The sequence below is a fragment of the Olea europaea genome, chromosome 2, assembly GCF_002742605.1.
Source record: "Olea europaea var. sylvestris chromosome 2, O_europaea_v1, whole genome shotgun sequence".
NCBI lineage: Eukaryota > Viridiplantae > Streptophyta > Magnoliopsida > Lamiales > Oleaceae > Olea > Olea europaea.
In genome coordinates, this window is record NC_036238.1 from 29,364,492 (window position 1) to 29,382,338 (window position 17,847).

Sequence of the window (17,847 nt, forward strand, 5' to 3'; positions counted from 1 at the left end):
CAGCTTCAGCCATAACCGACTCATTCTCTCTCTATATTATACATGTATCATTTGTATATACCTACTCTCTTGATTATGGAATTATATAGAGTGGAGAAAAAGATTTCATTTCAATCTATGGCATATGGGTTTTGCAAGTAGTATACTTGAGAATTTACCATAGCAAGAAAGTAAATTTCTTGTTCGAAATTAATCCATGGCTTCCAATAAAGACAATAGTTACTCTATACAAGTAGTCTTAGATTAACAAAATCACGTTCAGATGCAGCTGATTTATGACTATCATCATCTGTAGAAGCAGAGTGATCAGATCTCTTTTGGGATGACGCAATCATCTTCTTCACCATCAACCATTCCTGCCAACTTCCTGTATTTTTCAGCATTAATTTCCTTGTAATTTTTTTTAAGGAAAATGCGTTTTTTTTATTCTTTCTTCTTTGACGATTCTTGGGTACGACCAGAAGCAAAGAAAATACTATAGCTTATGAGTTGGGAGAATTAGATCGAGTCCTTTTTCTTTATCTTGATGGCCAAGATCAGTCAACAACCGAAGAACAAAAAGGCAAGCTTAATTTTCTTCTTCTTGTTTTTTATTTTTTCTTTCTCAAATTTCGTTGATATTCTCTTGTAGAATATGTTTTTGGGTCATGAGAAATCTGCTTTCTTAATTTGACCGGATCATTTGATCAGTAGGAAAAAATTATTCCAAGAAAATAGGTTTTGGATTCTTGTATTCTGGAGCTTTGGCCCGCCAAATGTAACGAACTAAACTTGTAATACATGAATTTCTGTGATTGTACTAAAAAAGGGAACAAATTTAAACATATTTCATCATTTTCCTCTGCTGTTTTTCCCTATTCTGTTTGCTTTTTGCAGAGAGCTTCGAGTGCATGACCCTTAACAAAACCCTCGTTTATGGCCTACACTTTTCTATAACCTTTTTCTTCAATTATTATCATGTCTGAAAATAGAAGATGCTCTTTTTTCTATTATATGTTTCGTATGCAGTATTGGATGAGATCTGTTCCTTCTTTAGCCCTTGTTTGAGTTCCATTTTAGAGAAAAAAATATATTTTGGAACAGTAGATTGATGAATAATGTATGTTTAAAAATTAAGGAAAAGTTTTAGATTCGTGTGTAATATTATTTTATTGAAAAATGTGTGGTCGAAAATGAGTTTTGTAAAAATGAATTTTTAGAAAAATGAGACTCAAACAAGGGCAATATGGTTTAGTATAGACTCGACTCTCATCTAACTTTTATGTTTACGGAGGGTTCTGAATGCAGAGAATCCTGAGATGAGACCACCTACTTTGAACATTTTCATATCTCAGCCCATGCATGTAGTGCCATCATCATCAACAAAGGTTCTGTTGACACATAAAAATTCAGCCCAAATCGAACGGCCCAAGGAGTGAAGCCCAATTGGAGGATCCCCAAATCAGATAGCCCAAAGAACGAAACCCAATCAAACAAATCAAGATGAAAGCCCAAATAGGGAGGCCCAAGAACGCGGTAACGCCATCGCCCAAGTTTGCAAGTCGCCCAGACTCTGAGCGAATGGAGTGTCATACAGTCGCCTAGAGCTGTTACTCTATTCTCGCCCAAACCTTCAAGTTGCCCAAGGTCTTAACAAACATAAAGCGTTGTGGTTATCAAGACGTGCCGTTATCAAAGCAGTTATTAAAGCAGCCCTATCACGTTTCACGATTCAAGGAATTCAATCGAAAGTGGTTGAATGACGAAGAGTAATGGTAGCAGTTAAAAAAGGCAGTTTTCATGACAAGTTGGCCATTACGAGGAAAGTGGGCAGTTATAGGACGATCAAGCGGTTTTTAGGCGGTTGATCAAAAAGAGATCGTCTATGAAGTATAAAAGGGAGAAAAAACATAGAGCAAAGGATCGAATCAAAAACTCTCGAACAGAGAACATGTAATTTTAATTTCCGTAGTTTAGACTTAAACACTTTTCTTTCAGTAACTCGTGTGCTTACGCCCCTTGGAGACACGTTGTTTTTAATTTTCAATTGTAAAGTCATCGCCAATAAAAGAACACCCCTTTTTGGGACTTTGTCTCAAGAGGTTTGTCCCTTACACAATCGTCTGATCCCTTTTAATTGTTAGCGACTAACCCGTGCGAAACAATTTGGCACGCCCAGTGGGACAGTGGTGTTAGGTGTTGAAAGTACAAAAGGTGAAACAATATGCCTCAGAGATCCGATAAGGAAGCAGCAAGTCAGGGAGGAATCCAGTCTGTGATCGAGCGATATGAGGAGCAGCATGCCTCTCCACGAACGGATGGACAGAATCAGAGCAGTAACAGTCGTTACGAACCAATGACGGAGTTGAGTCCTCGAACCATGCGTGCATTACTTGGAGAACTCACACAAGACGTCGTTGAACAGGTAAATCTTCGAAGTATTCATAATATGGAAAGATTTACCAAAAATGGGAATGTACACTATGACAACATGACCAAACAACTAAACACTTTGAACGAAACAATGAATAAGTTAGTAGGCCAAATATGTCAACTGGTCATACCTCTTACAAATCACTTTCAAACTAGGACAATTGTGGGACATAATCCCTCAGTCCTAAATCCGAATCAAGGGGTAGAACCGCTTTCTGGTCCCTCTACTTCAAACCAAGGGGGTACTACAGTGCCAAATCAGAACAATGGTAGTAGTATGCCTAACTTGGGGGTAATCCAAACATAAGAGATAATGTCCTAAATAATGGACAGAATATTCCACGTGTTAATGAGGGAATAGATGTTCAGACTAATGGTAATGACCCTAATCATGGTAATTTTGTTGCCAATCAAGGACCAAACATCAGGCCTCATGCAAATCAACCGGTTAACCAACCTGTAGGAATTCCATATGACCCAAACGCCTGTTGAGGAATCAGATTATGGAAATCGTACAGGATCAGATGACTTTTGGGGTGCGTCCCGTCATTAGGCCGACGTACACAAAGCTATATCCTGATTGGGTAGACCAAACATATCCATGGCCTAGAGGGTACAAAGTGCCAAAATTCTCACTATTTACCGGTTTAGGAAAGGTGTCTACTCTAGAACACATAGGGCGATTCACATTGCAAAGTGGTGATGTAACCGATTACCATAAAATGAGGCTTTTCCCTAGTTCGTTAACAGAAGTAGCTTTCTCTTGGTTCATCAACTTGCCAGCGAACTCTGTTCAAACATGGCAACAATTGGAACAGTTGTTTCACGCTTAGTTTTATAAAACTCAGTCTGAAGTCACTTTGGCTGATTTGGCGAATCTACGTCAAATGCCAAACAAATGGGCAGAAAGTTTTCTCCAAAGGTTCAAGACAGCAAGAAGCAAGTGTTTTGTACCTCTGCCCGAAAAAGAATTTGTCAAAATCACTCAGAGCTGCTTGAGCTTTGATTTAAAGAAGAAATTCCAGGACAAGGAATTTCCTGACCTTTTTCAGTTGAGTGCGAATGTGATTAGATATGAATGACTGATAAGATAGGAAGAGAATGAAAAATTCTAGTAAAGGGACTTATTACAAAGACCCAAATTTTGTTGTTCATACCATCAGTGACGAGTCATATGACCAGGCCGAAATGGTCAAAGGAGATACATATACTTGTCCCATAATGGCCAAGCCTAGACCATAGGGCAAAGATGAGCCCATAAAAGATGGAAACATAAAGGCTAGAACGTTCTCATTCGATGTAACCAAAGCTGACCTTATATTTGATAAATTATATAGGGATAAGCAGATAAAGTTGAGCGATAAATACAAATTGCCAAACCCTGAACAAATTAAGGGTAAAAAATATTGTAAGTGGCATAATGCATGGTCACATTTGACTAAAAATTGCTTGGTTTTCCGACATGTATTGCAGGATGCTGTTGAATCAGGACGAATTAATTTCGATGATAAGAAGAAGATGGCAGTGGACGAAAATCCTTTCCCACAGCCATTTGGAGTAAACATGGTGACATCTGGATTCAAAAACAAGTTACCAAAATTCAAGTTGGTCGTAGATGATGGAGAAGAGGATCCTAAACCACATCCCAGCGTCTTTGAACGAATCAAGGAGAAAGAACCAAAAAAGGACGAAGACGTCCTGTGTGCAAGGTGTAAAAGAGAAGTGAATAGAAATACGGAGAAACCAGGGACATGGCAGCATCCTCATCGCCCTACCTTCTTCCCAAACACTCAGCTTGGTAGAGGGCAAGGTACATCATTCTATAGAGGATCGCCTTTTGAGAAGCAGTTCACGCCAGCAGATAATGGAAGAACATTCAGGCCGCAACCTCAGCGGCCAAATGTATGGCATTCATTCCAGTACAATGCAGGAAGGGCAATACCCTTCGATGAGATGATTAGGACCCAACAAAGGCGTTTTCAACAAAACTACGGACGGATGATGAGGCAGCAACAGGGAGTGCCACATCCTAAAGCGCCTAAACTACTCAAGGTAGCCAATCAAAATGTCCTCAAAAACAGTGAAGAGACCGGTACAGATAAATCAATGAAGGAATTGCCAGAAACTTCTTTTGGGAGATCAACGTTCGAGCGAGACAGAAGGGATGGAGAAGATCAAGATCAGCCCCTTACCATCCAGTTTGGTACGTTACCTCCTGTCGTGGCCAATAATTACTTACTGATCAATGAATTCAAGAATAAAGAAAAAGAAGAAGAGAGGGAGGACAATGAAGGAGAAGCTTGCGTGCTGGTATGTGAAGAAGACCAGACTTCTAGAAAGGCCTACAACGATGAAGAAGACGATGGGATGACAAACATTAAAGAAGAAATCGACCTAGAAGCAGAAGGGAGAAAGAGAGGAGTATCGCGCAATACTCTGTTGAAGCAACTACATCGAGAGGGAGTTCGCGAAGTAGATTTGTTGGGAGAACTATCTGGGCGTCCTTTCGATTTCTACGTACTGTACGGGACACCCAAAAGGAAGAAGAGAGTGCCTCGCTCTGAAAAGTATGGGTTACCTCCAAGAATAATGCCCCCTCCCACAGGTTGGATAACAAATGAGAAAGCATTAGAAAAAAGTAAGAAGGAAGTTCAGAAGACAGAGAATCAGCGCGATATACTGCACGTCGACTTATCACAGGGGGATAATTCGATAGAAAACAAGCAGGAAGTAGAAATAGAGGCTGCCGAAAAGGTTATTTTTAAACGGCCAGCCATGAAATTGACTAAACACTTGAGGCCGTTGTACATTAAAACTCTAATTAACGACATCCCAGTGGTAAAAGTGCTTGTCGACAATGGAGCAGCTATAAACACCATTCCATCTAAGATGATGAGGAAGTTCGCAAAGACAGATGGTGACATGATTCCTACAGAAGTCATCCTCACGAGTTTCAATGGAGGAGCAACTTCAGCCAAGGGAGTTATGCCACTGGACATAACTATAGGGACAACTACTAGGACCACTGTCTTCTTTGTAATAGACGGTCCTACTAGTTACAATGTGCTACTAGGAAGAGATTGGATATACGGAAGTCGCTGTATACCCTTATCGCTCCATCAATGCCTGATCTTTTGGAATAACAAAGGCGAAGCAGAGGTGGTACAGGCCGATCATAGGCCTTTTGTCGCAGAACCAAACTCGATGGAAAAATTCATGTACGAAGGAAACTATGGACCTGTCAGGGTAGTACAAGACGGGGAAGAAACTCAGCTTGTCGCGCAAAGCGAAGAGCCATTTTCAGTGGACGCACTCACTGAAATGTTCAAACAGATGAGGCCAAATATAGTGGCCCTGGAAGAGCCAGTAATTGGCAAAAGAATAATTAAGGAGTCTTGAATGGACTTTAAGTTACAAAAGCAAATGGCCGACATTCAGGCCTTCAAAGCCAGACTGATGGCTTTCAATAAGGAATGCAATGACAAGGCGAAAGAAGAGACAGCCCTAAAAGCGCTGAAGGATAAGTTGGCAGTATTCGAGTTAGAGCAAAGCATTGGCCGAGAAGTCAACAAGGTGGATTGTTTAGAAGAGGAAGTACTTACAAGGGAACTGGATGACGAAGTAATGCCGATCGCCAAACCTGGATACGCTCAAGCACAAGACCCTCTAATCAAAGTAAATATTGGCAATGAAGGAGAAGATCGCCCAACGTTCATCAGCCAAATGTTCGACCAAGAGGTTAATAACAAATTAATCGCTTTGCTAAAAGAGTACAAAAAATGTTTTGCTTGGGAATATGAACAAATGCTTGGTTTAGATAGAGACTTGGTGGAACATAGGTTACCAACTAAGCCTAACTTTAAACCTCATAGGCAGCCTCCTAGACGTTTTGCTCCCAATGTACCCCTTGAAATCAAGAAAGAGATAGAGCGATTATTGAAAGCAGGTTTTATTAGAACAGCCAGATATGTCGAATGGTTGTCCAATGTCGNAAGACGCTTTATTTCTAACTGTGCAGGGCAAACTAAAGTCTTTTCGCCGCTCTTAAAGCTAAAAAATCAGGACGAATTCGTCTGGAAAGAAGAACATCAAAAGGCTTTTGAAAGCCTGAAGACATATCTTTCAAGTCCACCAGTGTTGGTGTCACCAATCCAAGGACGGCCAATGAAAGTGTATGTATCGGCTGAAAAAGAATCAATAGCTGGAATGGTCGCACATGAAGACCAATTTGGTGAAGAAATGGCAATTTACTACTTAAGTAGACGGTTAACAAAATGTGAATGTAATTACTCTGCTATAGAAAAATTATGTCTTGCATTGTATTTCACATGTACAAAATTAAGGGCTTATTTACGACCCGTAACCGTTTATTTAATTTCTAACGTAAATTTAGTTAAGTATATGTTCTCGCGCCCTATTTTACACCAAATGGTAGGCCTTTAGACACTAGCTTTATCAGAATTCGAAATACAATATATACCTCAAAAGGCAGTCAAAAATCAGGCTTTGGCTAACTTTCTAGCCGATCATCCATGCCTTGACATGCCTAAAGAAATCGAACTAGAAATCAATTCGTTCGAGTTAAAACCTTGGGTGTTGTATTTCGATGGGTCAAAAGCCTCTAAAGGTGCAGGAGTAGGAGTAGCATTGATTAATCCTTTAGGGATTTGCTACAAGTTCGCATTCACTTTAGATAGAATGTGCACCAACAATCAGGCCGAATATGAAGCTTTAATTGTAGGCCTAGAACTAATGATAGATATGAGAGTAAGAAATGTGATCGTTAGGGGTGATTCTCAATTGGTGATCCATCAATTGATCGGTGATTTTAAATGCCAAAGTGATTCCATTATAAGTCAATATGAGATCGCCCAAGAATTATTAGAAGAATTCGATCAAGTAGAACTCCAATGCGTTAATAGGATATATAACGACGTGGAAAATGAGTTAGCCCAAATGGCCTCAGGATACTCAAAGGTTTTGAATTGGAAGTCTACTTGTGAGTATGGAATCATATTGCCCGTGAATCAAAGAAGGGCGAGAAAGATTGAACTTCACTGCATAAAAGATGGAGATGCAATGGATTGGAGAACAAAGATTAAAGGGTTCCTTAAAGAACCTAATGGAGGGATTAGTAGGAAAATGAAGCTGTGTTTGCTGAACTATACACTAATAGATGAAGAGTTGTTTAAGAAACGCTCTGATGGTGTATTACTAAAGTGTGTAAGTTTGCAAGAAGCCAAGACGATCATGGCTGAGGTGCACGAAGGGATATGTGGAGCTCATCAAGCTGGCCAAAGGATGAGATGGTTAATTATTAGGAGTGGATATTTTTGACCAAAGATGGGAGAACTATGCGTTCAGTATGCAAAGAGTTGTTTAGCATGCCAAAAGCATGGTCCAATACAAAGGGCGCCAGCACGAGAGATGACACCTATTATTAAACCTTGGCCATTCAAGGGTTGGGCGATAGACCTGATAGGGAAGATTTATCCCCCATCGTCCAAGCAACATACTTTTGTTATAGTTGCAACCGACTATTTCACCAAATGGGTAGAACCGATACCTTTGAAAGAGATCACCCACAAAAATGTTATAGAGTTTATCCGTGATCACATTATTTATAGGTTTGGAAATCCACAAACGTTAATGGTAGATCACGGAACATCTTTGAATGGGGATCAAGTGAACAAATTTTTGAGCGAGTTTGGGGTTAAATTAGTAAACTCCACACCATACTACGCTCAATCCAATGGACAAGCGGAATCTTCTAATAAGATTCTAAAAAATATCATCAGAAAGATGATAGATGAAAATGCCAGAAATTGGCACGAATGTCTGAACAAGGCCTTATGGGCTTATAGGACATCACCTTGGTCAAGTACCAAAGTTACTCCTTTCCAACTTGTTTATGGACAGGAGACCGTTTTGCCTATGGAAATCAACGTGTGCTTACAACATAAGTTGAATGATGATGAGTATGCCGAATCGCTAGTTCAAAATTTATTGGAGTTAGACGAATTAAAGTTGGACGTCTTAGATAGATTGCAAGTTCAAAAACAAAAAATGGCTAAATTTTATAATAAAAAAGTCATAGCCAAGTCGTTCAGCCTGGGTGAACTAGTTTGGAAGACGATACTCCCTTTGGATAGCAAAGATCCAAAGTAAGGAAAGTGGTCGCCCAATTGGAAAGGACCATACAAAATAAACAGTGTGTTGCCCAATGGAGCGTATCACTTGGAAGATTTAGATGGCACCAAGCACGTGAGATTCATTAACGACAAATATTTGAAGAAATATGTTTCTTCTTTATGGGAATGTGAATAGATAAAAGCATAATCAAATATGCTGAACGATTAAAGGATAACAAGGTCAGAACGAAATACGTTCAAATGAAATCCTTTATTATCAAATGTTCATTAGAAAAAATGCAAAAATACAAATAATGGATGCTCTACAAAATACAATTAAAAGTAAGCTAATCTCCCGGTTGATCGCTGAGTAAATCTCATACCGTCGCCTGTTCAACTGCCTCTGCATTGTTGAAGAAAGGACCCAAGTAGAACTCATTACGTTCGACATCGGTGGACGCGAGAAAACTCAGAGTTATGTATGGGCGACTCAGAAGTTTTTGAAAGTCATCAAAACTAAAGGAGTCGCCAGCTTGAGATTGTGAAGCAGCCATTTGAGAAGGAACGAAATTTTTCAGGGTTACGTGGCAGGAAAACAAAAGATGAACAGTAAATCGTGAGAGAGACGCAAAAAATTTGAGGCGTGGTTTAATGGTGCAGTGAAATGGCGTGTTTGGGGGTTATAAAGGTTTGCAAAACGACGCACTTTTTCATGTTATAGAAGAAAATAATGATTGAAATTCTTGAAAATTTTGAATGTTGCTGGAAACACAAAGTGAATATGGCAAAATTTAATAATTATTATTAATTCTGCCATATTGGGGAGTAATTGTTGACACATAAAAATTCAGCCCAAATCGAACGGCCCAAGGAGTGAAGCCCAATTGGAGGATCCCCAAATCAGATAGCCCAAAGAACAAAGCCCAATCAAACAAATCAAGATGAAGGCCCAAGAACGCGGTAATGCCATCGCCCAAGTTTGCAAGTCGCCCAGAATCTGAGCGAATGGAGTGCCATATAGTCGCCCAGAGCTGTTACTCTATCCTCGCCCAAACCTTCAAGTCGCCTAAGGTCTTAATAAACATAAAGCGTTGTGGTTATCAAGACGTGCCGTTATTAAAGCAGTTATTAAAGCAGCCCTATCACGTTCCACGATTCAAGGAATTCAATCGAAAGCGGTTGAACGACGAAGAGTAATGACAGCAGTTAAAAAAGGCAGTTTTCATGACAAGTTAGCCATTACAAGGAAAGTGGACAGTTATAGGACGATCAAGCGGTTTTTAGGCGGTTGATCACAAAGAGATCGTCTATGAAGTATAAAAGGGAGAAAAAACATAGAGCAAAGGACCGAATCAAAAACTCTCAAATAGAGAACATGTAATTTTAATTTCCTTAACTTAGACTTAAACACTTTTCTTTCAGTAACTCGTGTGCTTGCGCCCCTTGGAGGCACGTTGTTTTTAATTTCCAATTGTAAAGTCATCACCAATGAAAGAACACCCCTTTTGGGGACTTTGTCTCAAGAGGTTTGTCCCTTACACAATCGTCTGATCCCTTTTAATTGTTAGCAACTAACCCGTGCGAAACAGGCTCATATCAAAACCGTTAAAAATATCCCATTTCTTGTTCTTAGAAGCTTGGCTTTTTATTAGGTAATTAAAGGCAATGGATTTGTTAAACTTTTTCTAATTAATTGCTAGGCAAGTACTGCATTGCTTTCTCTAGCTATTAATGTTCCCAAGAAACCATCTGGGTCGGTGGTGTAGAGGCTAGCCCAAAAAATGGTGTTGCTTCTTCTCCTCAACCTGCCAAAGCAATTAAGGTATAGGAATATACACACAAATAATTCAGTGTATTTATATGCATAAAATAAATTATTTTCTTTGGCGTGGCAGCGTGATGGAAACCGCAAAGTACCTACTTCAAGTTTAGAACAAGATGGACCAAAAACACCAGACCCGAAGGTTGTTAAATATACATGTATATAAGAGAGACACTTGCACATCTTTACATATATACATACTGATATATAATCCATTAATTTGTAGACTTTGAAGAGGCTTGCTCAGAATACAGAAGCAGTAAGGAAAAGCGGACATAGGAAAAGCAAAGTCTAAGGAATAAAATACAAAAAATAATTTGTATTATAAAATCTTACTTCTCTGTTAATTACAGGCATATGTTCATGATGTAGGACATAATGCGTATATTGGAAAAAGAGGATTAGTAGAAATAGAACATCATCAGAATTCCAAATCGGTCCCATGAGAACATTTTGGCAACGTAGTTTAGAACAACTAAAAGTAATGAAAAAGAAGCTCAAAAAAAAAAAAAAAAAAAAGGAACGAAGAAAAAAAAATTGAAAAAAATAGCGCCAAAACTTTAAAAATCTGTTTTCAAGGCTTAAACGAACTCGAACGGTCAAAATTCATCTTACATCACAACAAAGCGGTGAGTATTGTTTTCCTCATCGTTCTCCTTTCAAAATGGTCTTATGGGACCGATCCAAAATTATGATGATGTTCTATTTTTACTAATACTCTTTTTCCAATATATCCATCATGTCCTACATCAAAACGAATTAACAAAAATATCGCCAAAACTTTAAAAATCAGTTTTCAAGGCCTAAACGAACTCGAACGGCCGAAATTCATCGTACGTCACGAGTGTTGTTCCCCTCGTTTTTCTCCTTCCAACATGGTTCTACTAATACTCTTTTTTAATATACCTATTATGTCCTACATCGGTTCAGCAGTTAGAGTCGAGTAGAATCAGGCTTACTCAATTAGAACAAGAATTACAGAGAGCTAGAGGGCAAGTGAGAATGTTTAATTGTCATGCCCATTATTCCTAATGATTATTAGTAATTTGTTTTAAAAATTGTGTTTCTATTAGGGGTTTTATATAGGTGGAAATTCTCTTTAGGGAGGTGATCAAAGTATTTCTGCTGCTAATATAAGCTTAGGTACTAATGCAACTTGCTTTATCTGGGTTTCCTCAAGTTTATAATAATCAGACTCGGCTTTTGACTCAAAGAAAAGAATATTAGCACGTATTAGAATCTTTCTACAAACTATTTAATTTTGAAGTTTATTTTTATGTCTTTAAATGCTGCAGTTTTTGACATGGAATATGCAAGATGGCTGGAGAAACATCATCGGCTCACGGTGGCGCTCCAGAGTGCAATGCAAGAACATGTACCTGAAAATGAGCTTCGAATCTTTGTAGACAACTGTTTACACACTATGATCAGGTTATGAACCTCAAAAGCATCATTGTGAAATCAGATGTTTTTCACCTTGTTTCTGGCGTGTGGAAGACTCCGGCCGAACGTTGTCTCATGTGGATTGGAGGTTTCCGACCATTGGAGCTCATCAAGGTTTATACCAAAACCCCATTTAAGTTTATAATAACAAACATCCTGCATAAACCAAATAATGAAGCAAACAAAATAATATTATAGCATTTCTAACCAGAAAATGACTTCAAACTGTTAGAAGCACGCCATCTGAAAAGGACAAATTGTAAATATATTCGACGTGTCCCCTTTTTTTTTTTTTTTTTTTAATGACGGGAGAACCCGCAGTTGTTACCCTTCGGATGCGCACTGAGTAAACTCTCGGGTTGACGCAATAGTCTGCAAACCACGCGACATGTCCCTTTTGATGATATGTGGTGGGGTTGATGACAAGAATTGAATTGTGTACATTTATTGGCTTTAACACTTCATTATATACTAAGCCCGCTTGGTAGTAATTATTTTGAAAAGACATAATGTTTTGAATAATCATTTTTTAGAGAATGTGTGGTTAAAAGATAAAAAATAAAATAAAATTTGTATTTATGTACAAAATATTTTATTGTTTGAATATATGGTTGAAGGTTTTGGAGCTATCAAAAAGTCTCTGTTTGACCTCTATCTTTGAAAAAGATGAATTTTATAATAGTAATTTTTTTGAAAAATGTGATTAAAATGTAGGAATTTTTTTTATGTTTATATATAAAATTATGTTATTGGGGGAATTTTTGATTGAAAATGAATTTTAGAAAAAAAAAAAAAAAAAAAATAGAGAACGGAGCTCAAACATAGGCTAATTTATCTTAAAACTTAAATTGTCATTATGAATTTGCAAACCTTCAACTGGGTTATATCTTGTCCAATGGAATAATAGAGAGTCAATAGACTTACCAAAATTCAGTGCGCCGAAATATAGAAAATATTTAAAAACGTTATATACATGAAAACTCTAGGTAAACTTTCTCAAGTTTAGATACATAATATATCTTGCATGTTTGGCTAAGCTTAACAAAACTAAACCTGCTTTTTTTACTAGAAAAGTCGATATTCAAAAGAAAAGTAATTTTAAGAACCTTACTTGCGTTTGGTAAAAAAATAACTTAATTAAAAGTAACTTTTAAGCTTATCAAAGCATAACTGCCTCATTTTGTTTAGTTGCTGTTAGATTCTTGAAAATGTGTTAACATGGAGAAAATGAAAATTTTTGTTAGATAATATAGAGAGAAAAGTTTTTTGATGTTCTAAACTATGCTTAAAGCCGTGTCTGTCAATACAGAGAGAAATCTAGACGTGACAATTTAATGAAAATTTAGACAGTTTTTGATATTAAGCCCCCGTTTGATTCTCATTTTTTGGAAAAATGCGTTATGGAATAGAAGCTTCTTTTTTTTGGAGAATATGTGATTAAAAGTAACGAAAAGTTTTTGAAATATGTGTATAATTATTTTATAGAAGAATCTGTGGTTAAAAATGAATTTTAAAAAAATACATTCTTGAAAAAATGAGGCTCAAACGGGGTTAAGTATGTATGCATCTGTAAATGATTGGGGATTGACTATTTTTAAAATTTTTTGGATCCACTTGCTATTGAAACAATAGATTCGACGGCTAATAGTGCAAATTTCCCAATGTATAACAAATACTCTATCACAAGCTATATTTATTTTATTCATCTTTATCTTTACTACTGTTATTTTTATTTGGAGGGTGAATTTCATGAACATAAACTCTGACCTACAATATATGACACAAGAAAATATCATTAACGACTAATCGTTATCGTTCATTTATTATTATTATTATTATTATTATTATTATTATTATTATTATTATTATCATCATCATCATCATCATCATCATCATCATCATCATCATTGTGTAGATACTATCGAGTCAAATCAAGCCGTCAACTGAGCAACAACTGTTGGAGATATATGGAATACAACAATCGACACAGGAGGCTGAAGAAGCCCTCTCTCAAGGGCTGGAAGCACTGAATCAGTCACTTTCGGACACCATTACCCTGGATTCATTGAATGTCTCATCTTACATGAACAGCTTCATGGGACAAATGGCTATAGCCATCAACAAACTCTTTACCTTTGAAGGTTTTGTTAGACAGGTATGTATGGAAATTATAAGGAGACAGATATTTAAAGATTGAATTTCAAAAATAAAGTTTACTTATACAAAAATTAGTTGATAGTTTTACATTCAATATTAATAATAATATTAATAGATTAATTTATATACTCACATCCTACTCCATTCAAGCCCTAAAAATTTTTTCTTACTCGTCTTCTCCTCCCTCATCTCTTTCTCTCCTATCTCTCTCTGTCATTTCTCTCACGCATGGACGGTCGTCACTGTCAGAGATTATAACAGGGCTCATTGCTGTGAGTTTCGAACCGCCTAGGAACGTCTCTGCAGGATCCGAGCGCCACTATGCAATGACACTTAGCTGTGAGCATCGTTGCACAACAGCGCTCATAGTGCAGCTACAACGACTTCTTTGTGCAGTGTTGCTGCAACATGCGATTGATGATGTTGTTCGTTTTTTTTGTTGTTGGATTGTTGGTAGTGGTTGTGGTTATTTCCATCTTTTGGTGTTGGGGTTTTGTGGTGGTGTTGCTGCAACACAGTAGGCCGTGATCGACAATGTTGTTGGTTTTTTTTTCTTTGTTGTTGAAGTGGTGGTTGTGATGGTTTCCATATTTCGATGTTGTTGGAATTTTGTGGTAGTGCTAGTGGTGTTCACAAATTGTGGTGTCGACAGTGATGGCAAGGTGTTGGGTTGATGTGGGATGGGTTGAAGAGTTTGTGACCAACTATTGGTATTGGTGGTGTGGTGGGAGAGGGATGAAGAGTGTTTGTGACAAATAATTTAGGTGTTTGTGACCAACTATTTGGATTGTTTTGACCAACTATTGGTGTTGGAAATGGGATAAAGAGTGTTTGTAACTAAATATTTACGTATTTGTGATGAACTATTATTTAGTTGATTTGTGACCAAGTATTGGTATCGATTGTGAGATTGGGGATGTGTTGGGGTGCTTGTTGCTTGTGATCAACTATTTGGTTAATTTGTAACCAATTATTTAACATGTTACCTAAAAATTCGATCATTTGTGACCAATGGTAATTTGCGATTGAAAAGTAACTCGTGACTAATTAAATTGATAATTCGTGACCATGAAATAAGTTGTGATCTATAAATTTTTTTTATTTGTGATTAAGAAATAATTTGTGATCAGTTAATTTAATAATATGTTATCAATAAATAAGTTGTGACCTATAAACATGTAACTGTATCATAAATTGTATAATTGTGACATTAATATATGTAATTAATAAAGCATTTTTAATTTTTTATTTACCAACTGAATTTTGGAATTATAAACATGTTTTCTTAAAATTGAGGGAGATTTTTCTAATTGGCCTGTTACTATTTAGTTTCATTAAAAAATCTATTTTACCCTTAACGAAATAATTCTTCCTATATTGCTCAATATATCCTAATCTATATTCTATTTCGAATTTTTGAATATAAATACATTCTATGATCTAATAAATTGGAATAATCTGCAACATACTGTTCACATTTATTATTTAATATATTATATTCTTCAGAATATGCATCCATATTTTCTAATTGAGAATACATATTTTCTATTACTTCTAACATTCTTTCTAATAAATTATCCAATCCTTTAATTGTATATCCTGACATTTATATAAATAATCTTCAAATCATGCAATTAATCCCTTTGATTCTTTAAGATCTAAAAATATTCATTCTAATTTTAGTAAAAAATTAATAGTTTTACCTTAGGTTTGATCTGAATTTTTATTCTTAGAACCGAGTGACCTTTGAGTTCTGAATATGTAACTGGTTCCTTCAACGGCCTCCTGCTCTCACGGAATCTTTACTATTTCAACTTCTTGCTCTCACTATATCTATTCTAAAGAATAAAATTCTAGACTTCTGTTAAAAAAAAAAAACTCTCTTTTTGTTAAAATAAGTAGGAAATTTTCTATTTGATCTTTCAAGAATTTATGGGAATAAAGATTTGAAAACTCATAATGATATCAAAATATTGGAATTTATTCCTATCAAAATTTATACAAGGCTTCTATTTGGTACAGAGAGACTTCCAGAAAAATTGGTTTTTTCAAAATGGTTTAGGAGTGGCTATTGATTATAATTTGAGATTTCGAAATAAGACAAGACGTCCTCTATCTATTACAATGCCTCTATTTATACAAATATACGAGGTTCTATAATTGATCTATTACATCATTCAATAATCAGCAAAGGCACTCTTGCCTCTCTATTATTTTTCTCATTGGGCCTACATCTTCCCATGCTTCTTCAACTTTTTATTCAAAGAGCATCTTTCTTTATTGCCATTTATCTTCTATATCTTTACATGCAGCTATATTATTGTCCTCCATAAAGCTTTGTCAAATGTGCTCTATTATTGTCTTTTTTTTTCACATGGAGTTGGGGCACTCCCTTAGTTGACAAGATCCTTTTATAATGGTAGGATATCCTGAAAATTGATGTATTTCGAATCTTGTAATATAATCCTTTAATATTTCTGATTTTTCATGTCCTTGATTTGATACCAGCATCCAGTTTTTATATTGGCACAAGCATGAGAATTTTTTGTCAAACAAATTTTTGGCAATGTGGTATATGGCTTTAATTTTAAGTGCTCTTCTATGTCTGATCTATGATTTTGTCACTGTTGGAACTTTTCTATCATTTTCCACCACATCTATTTGGAAGTTAGCTGCAACATATCCAATTGAGATTATTTCTTCAACTGGATAGTAAATAACTCCATCATATTCAGGACTTATGGAATAGAATTTCAAATATATTCTTTGTCCCTTGACAAATTTTGATACTTCTTTTATGAATATGTCATCAAATTTTGAAATTTCAATCAAATCTTTTCTTGGATATATCAAATCCATAAATTCATAGTCTGCCATGATTTTTATAAATGAATGGTCTCCTCCTTCCATGGGTGTTATTTTGGGATAAACATTATTTTTCGGAGAAATGAAATATGAATCACTCATTTTTATTTCGTAAGCAATTCTAACTATTTCAGCATATTTTTCTTCTTTTGGATCTAAAAGGATTTTATGTTCTTGGTCTATGATGCTGATTGTTTTAGAATTTCTTTTTTCTCCATATATCATCACTTTTTTGGTTGATGATATTGAAATGGAATCTCCTTTTTTATTAGTTGGTATATTGTCACGTCTGGGTCCATTGCTACTTCCAGCTATCCCTGTTAGGTATTGATTTGAAAAACTCATTCTTGAGCTCTTTGGTGTATCTGTCTCAGACAATATATCTTTTAGTTGTGCTGCAATGGCATCAACTTAATTTTTGAGTTCTGTAGCCTCTTTATGATGCTCAGTAGTGATATTCAACAGTATTTTTATATTTGAATTGAACATCTCTGAGATTTGTGTCGTACCTATATTTATATTTTCAGATTCTTCTTTTTGAAAATCTGTCTTTTTTTTTTTTTTTTTTGTATATGTAGGATAGATTGGTATAAATCCATGATCCTAGCTTTATTCATCAGCAGATTCTATGTTTCAGCTGAGAAAATCTGAAAGGAAATTATTAACTCCTTTAATATGAACTATATCAAAATTATAAAATGCTAAATAAGCTTGCTATCTATGGAGCCTTCTGTATTGAGGTTCTGATGATAATTTATTCCTAACTAATCCTACAATTTGAGAATTATCAGTCTCAACAGTAAATTTCTTGAATAACAAGAATAGTGAAAACCTTTTTATCCCTATAATAATTGCTAGGAATTCTTTCTCATGAGTGGTATAATTTATTTCTGCTTGATTAAAGTTCCACTTGAATATCTACAAATCTCATTTAAATCTATTTTTAATATTGTTGCCCAATATTTATCTGAAGTATCAGTATTAACAATCAAATTATCTTTTTCATCTGGTAATCTT

At 36.1% G+C, this 17,847-nt stretch overlaps 1 pseudogene; it reads left to right on the forward strand.

Moving 5' to 3' along the window:
* Positions 1–526: 526 nt before the first annotated feature.
* LOC111375186 lies at positions 527–17,481 on the forward strand (annotated as a pseudogene).
* Positions 17,482–17,847: the final 366 nt, after the last annotated feature.